This window comes from Halichoerus grypus, chromosome 5, assembly GCF_964656455.1.
Source record: "Halichoerus grypus chromosome 5, mHalGry1.hap1.1, whole genome shotgun sequence".
In the NCBI taxonomy this organism is placed as follows: domain Eukaryota; kingdom Metazoa; phylum Chordata; class Mammalia; order Carnivora; family Phocidae; genus Halichoerus; species Halichoerus grypus.
In genome coordinates, this window is record NC_135716.1 from 55,571,067 (window position 1) to 55,588,453 (window position 17,387).

The 17,387-nt window shown below is 38.5% G+C and overlaps 1 protein-coding gene across 18 annotated transcripts in view; it reads left to right on the top strand.

The window, feature by feature from the left end:
• Nucleotides 1-9,057: 9,057 nt before the first annotated feature.
• The window catches only part of PEX2 (peroxisomal biogenesis factor 2), an 89,693-nt gene continuing 81,363 nt past the window's right edge, over nt 9,058-17,387 (top strand). For 3 of the 18 annotated variants that reach the window (XR_013447842.1, XR_013447841.1, XR_013447844.1), the window contains exons 1-2: nt 9,381-9,644; nt 11,708-11,738. The gene's annotated coding sequence lies outside the window, so the exon portion shown is untranslated. The other 15 variants (XR_013447838.1, XR_013447834.1, XR_013447840.1 and 12 more) reach the window with 13 other exon arrangements.

The window sequence follows — 17,387 nt, forward strand, 5'->3', positions numbered from 1 at the left end:
ATCTGGCTTAAGAGAAAAAGTTTCTCTCCAAGTAATGATAAATTGTCTAAATTGAAAGCTCACACCATAAACAAATTTGAACAGTACAGACATCTCACAAAATTAAATTTCCATCTAGTGAATTTGAATGATGTTTTGAGAAAAAGAGAGGATAATGTTTTCAGCCCTGCTTTATAGGATTTTCTTCCATAGTAGTGTTTTCAAGGCCTACTCCCAGGTAATTGAGAACACAATCATAATGACTTTTTATTTCTACATGCCCTATTTTTAGTGAAATACTTAATGTGCTTTGAATGTAACCACAAATAGTACTGTTTTTACAAGGAAATAAAAAGTCTTGCAAATTTTGATATTCATGCCATTTTACTTTAACTAAACACAAACTGAATACATCTAAGAAATTTAATCACACAAAATGCTCCATGTGCATCCCTATTTTTCTTTTGCATTTCACTGTAACTAAATTTCTTATTTTCATACAATCCATATAATCGGTTTCTCCATATTTCAAACTCACTAGTATATTATCTCTATAATAGTTCTGTTGTATAGTTTAAACTAAAATGTAGTTGATTTAAATTACTTGTCAAAAAAATTCCAGGATCAATTTTTTAATAAAAATTACTCATAATCTTTTACATAACTGTAACCAGGCTCCAAATTACCTTTCTAATTTTAATCTCCCACTATTCCTCATCCTGCCCCAGCTCTAGACACAGTGAGGTGGTGTTTTCTCATCTGTCTCATGCTTTTCCACCTCTTTTGCTCATCTAATATATTCCTTCCTCTAACAGCCACAAGCCTAAATCCTACCCAGCCGTCAGGAGTCAGATCAGATGGCTCCCTAGCACTCTAGCATTTCCTAATACGCTGATCAGGATTAACCTCACTGCTGGTAAACTCTTAGAGCCCTTCCCTTTCTTCCTATTACACCCATATCCTTTTGCCTTATAACACAGATCTTGAAGGAACAATTTACAAACAGTCCCTGACTTACAATAGTCCAACTTACAATTTTTTGACTTTATGATGATGCAAAAGCAGTAAACATTCAGTAGAAACTGTACTTCAGATTTTGAATTTGGATCTTTTCCTGGGCTAGCAATATAAAGTACAATCCTCTCTCATGATGTGGGCAGTGGCAGCAAGCCACAGCTCCCAGTCAGCCAGGTAATCACGAGGGTAAACAGTCAACACGTTTGTGACCATTCTATGACCATCCAGCCAGTCTGTTATTCACTTTCAGTACAGTATTCAATAAATTATATGAGATATCCACGCTTCATTATAAAACAGGCTTTGTGTTGGATGATTTTGCCCAACTGTGAGCTAATAAAAATGTTCTGAGCACATTTAAGGCAGGCTAGGAGAAGCTATGATGTTTGGTAGGTTAAGTGTATTAAATGCATCTTTGACTCAGGATAATTTCAACTTACAATGGTTTTATCGGGACAGAACTCTAAGTAAGTAAGCCGAGGAAGATCTATATTATAGCGGTTAAGAGTGAAAACTCTAGAGTGATACAACCTGGGTTCACATCCTACCAATATGTTGACTAACTGGGGATCTTGGGAATGTCCTTTAACCTCTCCATGCTCCAATCTCATTATTTATAAAATGAGATAATTATAGTACCTATTGCATAGAGTTGATGTAATAACCTAAGATGATATACATAAAATTATTTGAAAGGTGCCTAACATCTAGTAAGTACTCAAGAAATGTAAGCTACTGGGCGCCTGGGTGGCTCAGTTGGTTAAGCGACTGCCTTCAGCTCAGGTCGTGATCCTGGAGTCCCAGGATCGAGTCCCACATCGGGCTCCCTGCTCAGCGGGGGGTCTGCTTCTCCCTCTGACCCTCTTCCCTCTCGTGCTCTCTGTCTCTCATTCTCTCTCTCTCAAATAAATAAATAAAAAATCTTTAAAAAAATAAAAATAAAAAAAAGAAATGTAAGCTACTATCAATTCTAATTTTATTGCTATAATCATCATTATTTCACTAACAACTGGGAGACCCGCAAAGTTGCCTTATCATGTTGGTTCTTTTTTCCTCATCTGTACTAAAACAGTATTAATATCTTTAGTTATCTATTGATACATAAAAAATTACCCCAACACTTAATGGCTTAAAAAAATATTTCTTATCTCGGGGCACCTGGGTGGCTCAGTCGTTAAGCAGCTGCCTTCGGCTCAGGTCATGATCCCAGCGTCCTGGGATCGAGCCCCGCATCGGGCTCCCTGCTCGGTGGGAAGCCTGCTTCTCCCTCTCCTACTCCCCCTGCTTGTGTTCCCTCTCTCGCTCTCTCTGTCAAATAAATAAAATCTTTAAATATATATATATATGTATTTCTTATCTCATAAGTTCTATATGTCAGGAATCTGGGGCATGGATTAGCAGTGTTCTCTGCCTCTGGATCTCTCACAAAGCTGCAATCAAGGTGTTCACTGGGGCTGCTGTAATCTCAAGGCTCTATTAGAGAAGGTCCACTTCTAATTTCATGCTCTGGCTGTTGGTAGGATTCAGTTACCCACAAGCTATTGGACTGAGGGACTTGGTTACTTCCTGGCTATTGGCTGGAGGTCACCCTCAGTTTCTTGACATGTTGGCCCCTCTATATGGCAACATACCACATTGTAGCTTGATTCATCAAAAAAGCTAGTAAAAGGGAAACAGAGATAGTATAAGCAAGAGGGGTCATTCTCTTCTGTAACCTAATCCCCGAAATAATATCCTATTGCTATTGTCCTGCTCCATTTTATTGGGATAGTCAACAGGTCCAGTGCACACTCAAAGGGACAAGATTACACAAGGTCATACAATACTAGTGGTGGGATCATTGAGGGTCATCTTTAGGCTGCCTGCCACATGTTATAAAGTTATTGTGGAAATTAAATAGGACTGATATATCTGAAATTCATTGTAGAGTACTTAGCCCCTAACAGATATTCAACTATATGAGTTTATTCTCCACTCCTTAATAAAAGTCCTTAAAAACAGACATTGATCAGTGAGCCCTGCAGTACCTTAACACTATGCTAGGCAGATACCATTCTCACCAACCACCACAGGAATACATGATAAATGATACTGATACAATTGTTCACATTTTAGTTAATATTGTTTCCATTTTCAGAAAGCACAACCTATGTACCTTTTAGCGGTAATTCATTTTACAGTGCAAGTGTATGGTAGGCAGAATAATGGTCCCCTAAAAATCCCCTTACCTGAACCCCCCCAGGACCCATGCATAAATTACATGGCAAATAGGGCTTTGCAGATGCAATTAAGTCAAGGACTTTGAGATGGGACATTTCCCTAGGTTACCCATGTGGACCTAATTCTTATCATAGGAATCCTTAAAAACAGAGAGCCTTCCCTGTCTGTAGTCAGAGAAAGAGGTGTGACTACAGATTGGTCAGAGATACAACATTGCTGGCTTTGAAGGAGAAAAGGGACCACTAGCCAAGGAATGTGGACACCTCCTAGAAGCTGGAAAAGACAAGAAAATGGAGTCTACCCAAGAGTTTGAAGAGAGGAATGCAACTCTGCTGACAACTTGATCTTAGCCTGATGAGATTAGTGTTGGACTTCTGATCCACAGAACCATAAGATAATAAATGTATGTTATTTTAAGCCATAAGTTTGTAGTAATTTGTTACACTATGGTGGGTCACAGAAAAATAATACAAAGAGATAATATGTAACTTACTCATGAGAGAAATCATACACAGTACTCTCTAAATGCCCAATGACTATACATGGTCACTGTATAATGTAAAATATTAAAAATCATGGAAAGTTAAAAATCTCTAAACATCACAATCACAAAACTCTGGGCTATTTTTTTAATCACTGTATTATAAAGACATTCGCTATCATCAAAAGCAATGAGAATATAAACTATTGTGTTTTCACTTAGCAAACACTTCTAGAGTATTTACTATGTGGTAGACACTATTATAGACACTTTAGAAACATTAACTCATTTGATCTGTTAACCCTAAGAGATGGTTACTACTGTCATCCCTGTCTTACAGACAAAGAAGATACAGTCTTCATTAGCTCGCCCAAGAGTGCATTTGCAGTAAGTGGCAGAGTCAGAATTCAAAGCTAGGTACTCTGGCTCCAGTTATGCTTCTTCTAAAATCATAACCTTATATATCCCCGGTAAGTTGCTTTATATACTGTTTTAGGCTTAAGCAAAATTTTTTCAATTGTATGTTTTCCGAGTTATTTTTCCTTTTCATCCAGTCAACAATTACTAAGCACCTCCTCTGTCTTGGGCATAGAGGTAAAAAGAAATGAATAAAGGAATGAGCCTCCCCTTCAAGAACTCACAGCTTAAGTGACAAGAGACAGACATGTAAATAGATAATGACAAAATAATATAATAAATTCATTCAAGCAAAACCATCTCTTTTTTTAGGAGCATGGGGCGGGGGGCGGAGGGGAGGGAGACAAGCAGACTCTGCACTGAGTGTGGAGCCCCACATGGGGCTCAATTCCAGGACCCTGAGATCATGACCTGAGCTGATACCAAGAGTCATATGCCCAACCTATTGAGACACTCAGGCTCCCCCAAAACCATCTCTTATTCCCTATCAATGAGTTCATGATTTAGAAGGAAAGACTAGTGCTTAAAAAAACAATTGTGATACCTTAAATGCTACAGTAGAAGCACCTAACTAGTGTTAAGAGACATAGAAAAAGGAATAATGTTTGTAGGAACTGGGGTGTGGGGGAGACACTGAAGGGTTTGAAGAAAGAGAGTAACAGAATAACATGAGTTTAGTACTTTAGAAAGATCACTCTGGTGAGGAGGGAAGAGATTAAACCTGAAGGGAGGAAGGCTGGAGGCCACAGATTTGCCAGGAAATGATTTAAAGTGCAGAGATGATGAGAGCTTGAAATAAGGCAATGGCAGCAGAGATTATTAGAAGAGAGGGTGGGATTTGGAGTGGTATTAGAAGGCAATGTGGCCAGGGACCCAGGATATGCCATGGGCCTCCCTCAAGGAATAAAGCAAAAGAGAACACTGAGAAGTTAGCAATGATGGCTGTGTAAACACTAGGCTGATGGATGGTGAGAGGGCGTATTTGGATTTTGTGTCCTGCTACCCTTCTAATTCATCTGGACATTAACCTGGGCAAGTAGAGTCTGGACGAAGTGCTTACAGTGTACAATCAGATAACACTAGAAACTACAGTGCTAGAAAGATGGAAGTTATACTGGAGTGGGGAGAAATCAGTGTCTGAGAAAGGAGATAGCATTGTGGTATATTAAAAGAAAAATTTTAATTAAAAATTTATTTTTAATTGTAATTATATTTAAAAAAAATCTTCCCTTATGAAGAGACTGAAATTACCTAAAGGAAACATTTTCTTTACAATTAACTACTGTTTTTAAATGTTGAATTGTCAATAATTATAGCTAGCAATAGCTTACTTTGTGAAGACACTGTTCTAAGTATTGTACATATAGGGCCTCATTTAATCCTCAAGTGTTATTATTAATTCAGTTTATTTTAAGTGAGACCCACAGAGGTTGAGTAACTTGCCCAGGGCCATCCAGTAACTGGTAAAGGTAGAATTTGAATCCAGACATTGTGACGCCGAATCCCAAACTCATCACTATATCACTAACCATGTTTAGTAAATCCAGACATTCAGAAATAATTTTTACTGTATTGTGGCTCAGAGCACGCAGAGGCTCTGGAACCAGACTGTGTAGGTTCAAATCCTCACTTCACCACTTAATAGCCGTGAGAAGTTAGGCAAGAGACTTCCCCACTCTGCAACTGTTTTCCTATCTATAAATGGGGATAATAATAGTGCTTTTCTCCTAGGGCATTTCTGAGGATTAAATGAATAAATGCAGAAAAAGAGTTTAGAATAGTGCCTAGAACATATTACACATCCAATAAAATTTACCTGTTATTATTAACATTATTCTATCCTAAAGTACTGAGAGTACTGGTAAGAAATGCCGTATATACCACATGGCCCCAATTAAGATCTGCAGTAGACAGAATAACGGCCTCTAAAAATGCCCACGCCCTTGTCCCTGGAACCTGTAAATATGCTACCTTACCATGGCACAAGGGACATGGCAGATGTGGTTAAGGTTATGGACCGTGAGATGGAGAGATTATCCCGGATTACCTAGGTAGGCCCAATCTAATTAGATTCTTAAAAGACTGCAATTAGAAAACAACTGAAGAAAAGGTAAGAGAAATCATGAAAGGCTCTCAACCCAGCAGTGTTGGCCTTGAAGAGGAAGAGAGAGGGCCACAACCCAAGGAATACGGATGGCTTGTAGAAGTTGGGGACATGCCCTCAGCTGATGAGCTGACCTGGAACCAATACTACCACAGCAAGGAATTGACCTGAATATGACCGTTAACCTGAATAAACAAAAAAACAAATTCTTCCCTACACCCTGTAGAAAGAAACACAGACCTATGGACACCTTGATTTTGGCCCAGTGAGATCAAAGTTGGACTTCTGACTACGGAACTGTGTGACAATACACTGGTGTTGTTTTGAGCTGCTAACTTTGTGGTAATTTGTTACAGCAACAGTAGTAAACTAACATAAGATCTATGTTTAACTTTTTCCTAAAAGACTCCAATATATTGATTTAAGAACTATGTAATATGCTAAAATGAATTTAACTTTTTAAAGTCAGCAATTTTAAACTATGTTAGGGGCATAAATCAATGTCTCCTGTACATTTCTATTATTAAATTCCTTAGAACCTAAAAGTTGCTGAAAGGCTAGAAGAAAGTATCATAAATAAGATGCTATTATAATTCTTTTCATCTTTTCTTTATATTTAAAGAAATACTCTAATTTTTTTCTTAAGTTCTCATAATTAATGGATGAATTAATTATACTTTGATTTTTTACTAATATATTTTAAGCCCATAGCCAAGTCCTAGTAAGACTCTTAATTAACATGCTGAGCAGGAACTTATATATTCTAGGTTTAAACAATTAACATGTTGCATTTACAGAGGTAAAACACTCAAAGGCCAAATACAGCATGCTGTGGTTATCTACTTTTTCACTGTCTCTGAATTGGTACTCATTAGCTCCAAGACAGTAAGGACCATGTCTGGGTGTTCACCTTTGCAACACTGCTTAGCAATACTCCTGGCCCCCAGCAAGCTTCTGTTAAATAAAGGAATGAAAAACAAATGTATTTTTAAATTAAGTATAGAAAATTGGAAGCAAAGCTTCCCTGAAATTTCAGCTTACTAGCTCACTGGAAAAATAAAGAGGTATACTCTATCAAGAGGTTAAATGATAAAAGTTGGAGCTTATTTTAAATACTTTCAACCAAAATCTTAAATGCTCTACATGTTTTACATTCTTAATCAGATTCATTAAACATAAGTCAAATATCTTGCTAGCTTGGTCCATTTATTATTATCAACAGCTATTGTGATGTTCATGTGACATACATAAGGTTCCATGAATTAGAGCTTGCCTTCTGAAAATGTCCTCTGTATTACTCTTTTTGGGGTGCTTTTTTCCCACTTCCATAAAAATTAAATGAAGCAAGTATATCTGCTGGCCTACCTGAAAAGTACAACGTGGCTGCCTTCCTTCACAATTACTAAATGAAAGCCTTGGTCTTCTTCAAAAAAGATTTTCTTACCCTCCAGAACAGCACCATTCAACATAAGTGTCACAGGAGCCACATACGTAATTTTAAATTTTCAAAAACATTCTCATTTCAACATGTCATCAGTATAAAATGAACTAGTTTACGTTCTTTTTTTTTCCGTACTATATCCGTAGAAATCCAGTGTGCGTTTTACTCAGGCCTGTTTGGCCCACCCACACTGCAGGTGGCCAGCAGCTACGGCATCAGCCAACTGCAGCTCTAGAAAAACCTCCCCTCCTGTGCCAAGTGAACTACACACCCTCTTAACTTGTAGCTACTACTGTCTCATCTGTACTGTTGGTTCATGAGCTGGGAAGGACTTTTAACTAATTCGGGAAACGATCAACATCATCCTTCTTGGGACTGCTTTTTCCAAGATCTCCTTAACGCACGGGAGACGACAAAACTGCAGGTATGTTAAATTGTCCACCTTTGATGTAAAGATGAATTTGAGCAGTATTAAAATTCATTAATAAACGTTCTATTATCCATAATGTTTCATATTCTGTGGAACAGAATATGAATTCTGTTCCAAAGAAAATTATTTTTACAAAAAGTAAAAGCTGTCTTGTAATACTGCTTCTACAGAATACGCTCTGGAACATGTTAACGGTACAGCTGTTGTAGGACTGTGTGCTCTTGGGGAGAAGAGGGTGTGAGGCAATAAAACGTTCCTAAGACCTACTATGTGCAGGAAGGTTTACCTACCTCTCTTCAAAGCTTAGAGCAAACCCTCTGGCCAAGACACTGGGGTCCATACTACAGAATCAGTAGGCAGTGACAATTCACGCTGCTACACGATTGCTGGTGAACTCTCAAAAAACACCTTCCCTCAGGCCCCAGTCCTAGAAATTCAGACTCAGTTACCCAGGGCTGGGCGACCAGGCTTCCGGGTTCTAATTGTTCCTGTGTGATTCAGACGGACCCTGCTGCGCTCGGGTGCTCACTCCCCCACGGTGCGAGCGCGTCGAGGCGACCGGCAGGGCCTCCCGGGCCGAAGCCGTGCAGCTTCTAAGAAGACCCGCCTTCTAAGCCTGCAGAAGTCAACAAGCTACCCACCCTCGGCACGCACGTGCAGCAAAACGGCCCCTGCCCCGAAGCTGCCCACCCCTCCCCCAAGGGCTTCCCTCGCCAAGAGGCCATCCCGCTGTGAGCCCTCCACCCAGGGCGAGCCAGGAGCCCGGGAGCTGCGGAGGCACCCCGCTGCCACTCGGCGGCGCTGGTCTGGCCGCACGCCGCGTTGTCCAAGGGCAGGGAAAATCCTGCCCTCAGAGAGCCCCGGCTTCCCCGCGGCCTCTTGACACCGAGGCCTCTTCACGCGCGGCCCCGACCCGGGGCTGACGGGTTCGCGACTATCCTGCCAATCAGATACGTTTTCCTCAGACTGGCCAGCCGACCAATCACCGCGCGCGGGTGTCTTCTTCGGCTCTTCGGCTCTTCGGCTCTTCGGCCCTTCGGCCCTTCGGTTCTTCGGCGCTCTCTCTTGCTGGGCTGTCCGGGGCCTTCCGCCACGCTCGAAAGCTTAGTTCTCCTTGGTTTAATTTCCCCTTTTTTTCTCAGACACTTCCGGGTCCTGCGTCGCTCCGGAAGCCCGCTAGTTCCGGAAGCCTGGGTAATCCAGGTTCTGCTGGGAGAAACCAAGCTTCCCAGAGAATGTCTCAGAGAAAGTTACGTGGAACAGGGGCGTTTCGCACACTCCTAAGGTCAGTGTCTGCCCGAGAGAGCCGGAGTGCAAACCTGAGGTCTTGCTTACAGCCGGGAGGGCATGGAGTTTCACGACGTTGTCGCTGTCGCCCTTAGCTTGAGTTTCCCTGTTTATTGGCTTCCTGTTTTCCTGGAAGAAGCAAATCAGAGTCTGATTTGGGAAAGGCAATGAAGTAGGCCCGATCTCCTAAAAATAGTCTTAGAATCGCACCGTTAAAAGAAAAAAGACAAACACAGCTAGACTTGAGTTCCTTTGCCGTCCACGAGAGGTGACTTTCTAAAACACTTCAAAATCTTTTCCGCGCACTTGTCGGTGGTGAGATTTACTTTTTAAGAATGCCTTAAAAATTATGCAGTGTCCAAACTACTTACTATCGCATGGCTCGTGTAAAGTGTTATATTTGGTACAAAAATAGAGGATGCTTAAGTTTCTAACATTTTTGAAAGCCTGTGAACTTAGACGCAGTTTTAATTTTCTTCGGGAGGAAGAGCTGTTGAGAACGTTCGTACGTTATTGCTTGCGATGAGTTTGTTATATTTAACATTGATTTCTGATAACTGAGAGTGTGAGAATAATTGACATTTTTCTTCTGGTGCTTTAAATTAAAAGTCATTGTTTCTTATTTCTTTAGGTTCCATTTTCCAAAAATACCACATTTAGTGAAAGGGCTTTTCCGGAGACCAAGTTGTTGAACGGCCACATCTAACGTGTTCTGGTATTCTGTGATGCCCCTTGAGAATTTTTTACTTAACAATTACAGGCAATTGCAGGGAGTTTGAGATTTTATCCACACCACAATTTGCAGTCTAAACATCTTCCCCTAATGTGTTATCTTTAGTTAAACCTGAACAAAATAAACTTGGGATGGCTGACTTTTTTTTTTTTTTTTATCTTCCCTCTGATCTGCCCATATTATCAATTACTTCTATCCAGAAACATTAGAGTTGAATGATTTGAGTCAGAAGGGGACTGGGAAAAAGAGAGATAGTGGAATTATTTAAAAAGTTAAAAAAAAAAATGTACATATATGTATTTGTTATTATTTATTATACAGTTATTTTTTTTCCTTTTTTAAAAAAAAGGAAGAAAATGGAAGTAACAGGACATAGTAAGGAGAATACTAGTCTAAGTCAAGAGAATTGAGTGTTAGTCCTGACTCTGGTTTCCTTTGACCAGCCCTACCTCGTGGCCTTATTCTCTTCATTTTTAGAAATTAGGGGTAGCATTCAATCTGTGGTTTTAAATATGTTCTGAAGAAGAATTCCTATAGAAATTTCCTGGAGCCACATAGGGGAGAGACAAAGCAAGCAGACACTCAACCCTGTTTTACAAGACCAGCTATTGTATGTGTTCTGTTTGAAAAAAAGTGTTTCTGTTAAGAAATTTAAATTCATGTCTTAGATTAGATCTGTGTTTTATCTAGCATTATGATTCTGTTTCAGATTACTCATTTGTATCCAGTGTGCATTCATTTGATTAGTAGTTTTTTTTTAATAGTAAAAGATACATTTGTAATTAATTCATTACTAAAAGCTACAAACAGGTCTATATTGTCTCATTTGTTTAATAAATACAAACTTCAAATTTAATTCTTTGTGATCAGAATCATAATTATTTTTCTCTCTTCCTCCTACCCTGGTATTTTAACCATAAAATTTTTGCTTATTTTTGAAGATCATAATAATCTTTGCAATAAGAAGAACAGATATTTTCCATTTTACATATTCTGTAACTGGATCTTAAAGACATTAACAGTCTTTCCCAACATCACATTACTAGTAAATTTGCATTTTAAGTCTTAGCCCCATGTTTTCCTCACAGCATCAGGTAATTTTAAATTTTCCTTCTCTCTTGCACTTCACTGTGCTCAGGTTCCTATAGCACAAGGGAAATGTATGCCATATGCACAATCTTTCTTTCTGGACAAAAGTTCTGCTCTGAATCACTTGCTCCTTTTTTTCCTCCCTTGATTATCTTGGGCAACCTCGAAGCAAATTGGATGTCCCCTTTACCTCCTTCCTGTGAAATGACAGCAGTTTCTAAACATTCCGTGTTCCTCTTCAGTTCCTTTGGAATGTGGAAGAAACCTCTGGAGAAAAGCTCTGTACTGCTCCATTTGCCCCATGTAATCCTGGCACTGCAAATGCCAGCGCTGTGATTTCTCTCCATGGAAGTGGAAACAGGGAAGAGGATGTCTAGCACCCTCTGTCCTTCCCATTGTGCAGTGTTAATCAACTTCTTTTCAATCTTTTACCATCTATACAATCAAAATGCCCTTTTCTATATTGCTTGTTATTCTATTTAATATGTTTTCTTTTTTTTTTTTTTCAGGCCTCTCCCTCCTTAACTGCCTGTCAATAAGGTGAGATAAAATTTCATCCAAGTTGTCTTCTTACTATTAAGACAAAAAAAAACAAAAGCTGTAGAATAATTCTGTTTTGATTCTGCATAACCGTTCCCTTCTAATGTTAGATGAATTAGCATTGCCTCTGTCTTGCATATAGTATGTGTTCATAACAGTTAAATGAATGTTCATGCCTCATCTCTTCACCCACATATTCCCTTTGTTCAGATTGGACATTCAGTCTCTTTGAATGGTTTTCTGACCACATGTATAGTGTCAGGGAGAGAGAATGTACACAAGATGCGTCCCAGGCAGCATGGGCAACTTTACCACATTCCTTTACTTTCTTTCCCCATTTACAGTCTTGGGAGCTTGACTGGCAGTCTGGTCTTGTGAATGATCTTGAGGGGAAAAATTTTGTTTTGAGCTCTGCGGGATTGAATTTGTTCCAGGTTTACCATATATCCATACTAATTATTAACTTCCTTTGTGTGTTCAACAATCTCTACTGTTTACCAGAAATTTACTGATTGTCGTCTGACCTTAAACAGGTTGTTAATCTTCTCAAGCCTAACTTTTGTCTTCTAAAATGGACATGATAGTTTTTACTGTGTTATGAGGATTAAGTGAGATAAAGAGTGTGAAGAAAACATAATGCCTCACAGATAATAATGTGTCACATGGTATTTCTTTCCCATTGGTAATACCTCTGTTCCTTTGTGGATATTTCCATGTTGTTTCTTTTTTTTTTTTTTTAAGATTTATTTATTTGTCAGAGAGAGAGAGAGTGCACGCACTCAAGCAGGGGGAGCAGCAGAGGCAGAGGGAGAAGCAGGCTCCCCGCTGAGCAAGGAACCCGATGCGGGACTTGGGTCTCAGGGTCCTGGGATCATGACCTGAGCCGAAGGCAGAGGCTTAACCAACTGAGCTACCTAGGTGTCCTTCCATGTTGTCTTGAATGCCATAAAATATGCAATTAAACGTGTGCCAATAATTTGCAAGTCATTTAAAATTCTCTTCTTAGGTTCTAGAGCCCTTTTCTAAATTTATAGAGTACTTAAAAGATCTAGTTGCTTCATGTGTTTCAGGTGGCTCTTGTTTGTTCATCCTTGGATTGTAATTTTTGCTGTAAGTTCATGCCTATACTCTTTTTTTTTTTTTTTTTAAAGATTTATTTATTTATTTGACAGAGAGAGACATAGCGAGAGAGGGAACACAAGCAGGGGGAGTGGGAGAGGGAGAAGCAGGCTTCCTGCCAATGAGGGAGCCCGATGTGGGGCTTGATCCCAGGACCCTGAGATCATGACCTGGGCCGAAGGCAGACGCTTAACGACTGAGCCACCCAGGCGCCCCCATGCCTATACTCTTAATCTCTTAGTGTTTAGCCTTTTAAAATAGCCCCATTTGCATGTCCTGTGGTATCCTCCTAAAGTGTTTATGTTCATCTTTTAGGCCCATCACCACCTTGTCCGTCCAGGACACTAGTTTGGAGCATGGCTCTGCCACTCGGCAGCGCATACACTAAAATAGTTGTGTGATTTTACACAAGTCAGCTAATCTCTCTGTGCTTCAGTTTCCTTGTTTTAAAATAAATGATAAAAGAACCTCTTTCATAATATCGGTAAGGATTAAATGATTTAATATTTAATTTTGCAAAGGATACTTAGCTGTGATAGTCCCTTGTTAGCACTTGATAACTGGTAAGTGGTATATATTTACTACAGTTGTAAACTCATAAGCTGGTGGGTATTGTCTTCCAGATGCTTTGCTATTTTTTTTTCTATGATTGTGTCTCCGTCTCACATGTTCTCTTCTGATTTCTCCACTTTTCTCTAGCCTTTTTGACACTCAACATTATCATTTCTGCAGTTGGAAATGGCAGTTCTTTTATTTTTTTCTTCCTCTTCCAAGGATTCCTAAAATAGTTCTTATAAGGATTCTAAATAGGTAGACTTTTCACAGTTGATTTTTTGAAATTTATATATTTTAACTGCTAGAGAGTATAGTGTGATAAAATGACTTGTCCAGAGTCACACAGCCTGTTGGTGAACCTGGTCTAAGATACAGAACTAATTAGTACCAGTTTAACTCTCTTTCCCTATATTCACTCAAACATCTGCTCTTTATTTTCACAACATGCTTTCTCTCTTAAAGACTCAGAAGTATCAACTTTCTGAAAGAAAAGATTATGAGTAGCATGCTTTTCTCTTAAAAATGTATTTGTAAAGCTAGACCAAGGTATTGGAGATTCTGTTTTAAGGTTTAAAAAACCAGAGGGAAACGTTGGTTGGTGTTAGTTTTAGATACTTGAATAAGTATGTTAAATAAGTAAATGAAATAGGAAATACTCAATTATATAAGACTAATTATAATCTTGATGATTATAGTATTTGATTTGAGTTCCCTTTTCTCTCCAAATTAAAAAAATGTATCTATATATCTGCTAGGGCAAGTTACTTATTGTTGCTCATCTTTTTGAGCAATTTATGCGATTTTGAAGTTTATCCTAGAAACATTTTGTTGTGTACTCACTGCCAGTCCCAAAAAGAAAAATCCTATTTGGATTTTGATGAAGATTACATTTAAGTTAAGAGTAATTTAGAAGTCTAGCATCCACAACAGAAGTTTAAAATTACACGTCTTGTCCGTATCCAAAAGAGTACAATTGGGATTTATAATATTAGATATCTATAAACTATTGAAACTTGGTTTATATTTGATGAAAGAGTAGGACAAAAGAGTAGTGACAAGTCATTTAGCAAGCCTGTGGCAGAAGTGGGATTTGAACTTCTAGTTGTTGATTTCTAGGCCTATTCACAGTGCCAGAGGTCACAGTGTCTTAATGAGTCTCAGTCATAGCTTTTTCTCTTTTGCTCATGTTTGAAATGTGTTCTGGGAATCGGTGTCCTGTTAAATCCCTCTTTGATGCATGTCCCATTTATTAGTATTGATTTCAATACAATGGACAGTAAATCTATCTGACTACACAAAGGAAATAAAATAGTAGGGTATAGGTTCAAAGCTTAAGATCTCCATTATAGAACTTGATTCACATAACCTGATAATATGAAACATTAGTTTAAATGTTTTTCAAACCTAAAAGGAAAAAATTAATATATTGTCTCATCCATTTGATTACTTGAACCCTTAGGATAGTGTGGCAGCAACATTGTCATACTAAAAATTAGTTGATTATTGTGGATCTGAGAAAGGATAGCCTGCCAGTGGGTGCATACATGGGTTTGATACCTTAGAGAATACTTGGGAATCACATGTTTCTGCTGACAAAGTTTACAGGACTGTAAATTTAAATGTAGAGTTTTTGTAGGCAGCATGCATTGACAAATATGCCTAATGGTAATACATCTAGTACTGAGAGTCTCGGAACAGGTCAATAATAATGTGTATATTGATAGCAGCAATGTAGGAGATGTTACTTGGTATTATAGCTAAAAATCCATGTTATCCCCTTAATCATAATTACATTAATATTGACAGGCCCTTGACAATACTCACATTATTATTGATAGATTTCTGTCAATAACATGTTTTAAATAAAATATATTCATTCATAATTTGTACTATACTCAGTAAAAGCTCTGAAATACATTCTGAAAATTCTTCCTTCTTTAGTGAGATACAGTCGTTTGTTTGGTTTTGGAATATGATATAGATGACAAAGTTTTATTTGGGGGAATGAAAAGCATAAAAAGAAAGGATGAGTTATTTAAGGATAGGTTTATATATCGCTGCTCTTAGTAAACGAATTTCAGTTGTCTTTTTTTTTTTTCTGTGAAAGAAAAGCAGTATGAGTTGTCTAGTGATAAAATGTCAGCAGGAGACCTTTTTAATAGTTTTTAGTGCTAGATCATTTTGTCTTAAACATATTTATGTGACAGATTAATCACACTAACCCTATAGATGCGATAATTTGCCTTGAGCATCTTTTTCCCATATCCTTAACGTAGTAGTATCCTTCACTAAACACATATTGTGTAGTGCCAATTACACTTTTAATTAATTATTTTTATGAGTCTCTTTGCATGGGACCATAAATGTTTCCCCCTGCATTGGCCCTTTAGAATCTTAAATTAGTACAGTTTGGGAAATGGGGATTGGGAAGGGAAAGGGTTATAGAACTGTGTATTAAAAGAATGAGATTTCATGGCAGAATAGGAAAAGGTATTGCCTGTTTTTGACATTCTGGAAAAATCAATTTGAATTAAATCTGATGGTGTTCGTTTCAATTCTGAACAATCCCAGCTTTAAAGAAAAAGATTAGTTTGTATTTTTTTTTTTTAACTATTCAAGTTGGAGCCTACTTTTGTGAAACTAGATACTAATCTACAAGAACCAATAATATGGGGATCGCTAAACCTTACTTAAACTAAATTCCTGAAGGTAAGTAGAAATAGACTGGCTAATAGTTGGGTGTGGATGGCAGTCACTGTAACAGCATCAGGAAAGAAGGGTTTACAAAAAAAGCTTTGGGGATTGTCGATTAAAAAATGTCAAGACGCCATAATCTTTTTTATTTTGATTAGTTCTTAATGAGGCAGGTCATTACTTTAACTTTTTCAGGAAGTTATTAGCACCTTCGTTAAGGGCCTTGCATTGTTGCAGGAATCCTCTAACTGGTCTCCGGGAGCTGCAGCCTTCGTTTTCTTATTGAGCTTATGGAACTCTGCTATCAGACTCACCTTTTAAAAATATATCTCATTATGTCTCTTCTCTTCAGTGATTATTCATGCCTATGAAATCATTCTGGTTTCCCTACAGTGGGCTTTTGGCAGTGGGTTAACTCTTCAGCAGCCTCTCCTGCCGGCCTGTTTTGCTCAGTCGTGGCAGGTGACTTGGGTCTTTGCTTCCAGGTAACAGGCACAGCCACAGTGAATGAGAATTAAATCACCAAGGAGGCAGCTCCTTTTGGAACCCATCCCAGTATCTCCCAGATAAACCATGGCCAGGTTTCATGGCTTGCACGTATCTGGGGTTTGCACAACCTGTTCTTGTGTTTTGAATGCCATTTTTTTCTTTTCTGCCTGGGAAGTTTTGTGATCCTTCATGGTGTCTTCATATTTCAAGATTCATTCTTTGCTTCAGAGATCAATGGCTAGTCCTGATTACAGTAACATCCTATTTCTTTAAAAATGCTTGAATAAAAGGAAGTGAACTGAGAGTTAAATTTTTGGCTTGAATCCCTGGTACCTAGGAGATTGCCTGGCATTTGATAAGCGCTCAAAAAATATTAGTTAAATTGAGCCATTTGTCAGAGAATTAGGATTCACTAAAACACACTCCTTACATTATATTGAAAATAACTTTGTGACTTAAAGGCATTTATGATATTTTTCTGTGCTTTACACCTATTATGGGCAAGTATTGTACAGCAGTGGAGGGAAAAGGATTCCATGATCACGTTGATTGAACTTCTAGTTATTTCTATTTTATCAGTTTCTTCTACTCCTGGGCCCTCCCATCTCTAAAGCCAATATTCTAGAATAAATGTATCTGCCTGAAAGAGGAAAAAGGAAAGGAAGAAGAATGGAGTGTCCCATGTTAGTGATGAACCACAATTGGATGCCTGTCTGGACTGCTTGTACCATGCCCCGTTCAGCAAAGCACCCTAGAGTCAGATATTATCAGTGTGCATTCCTGAAGTTTCTT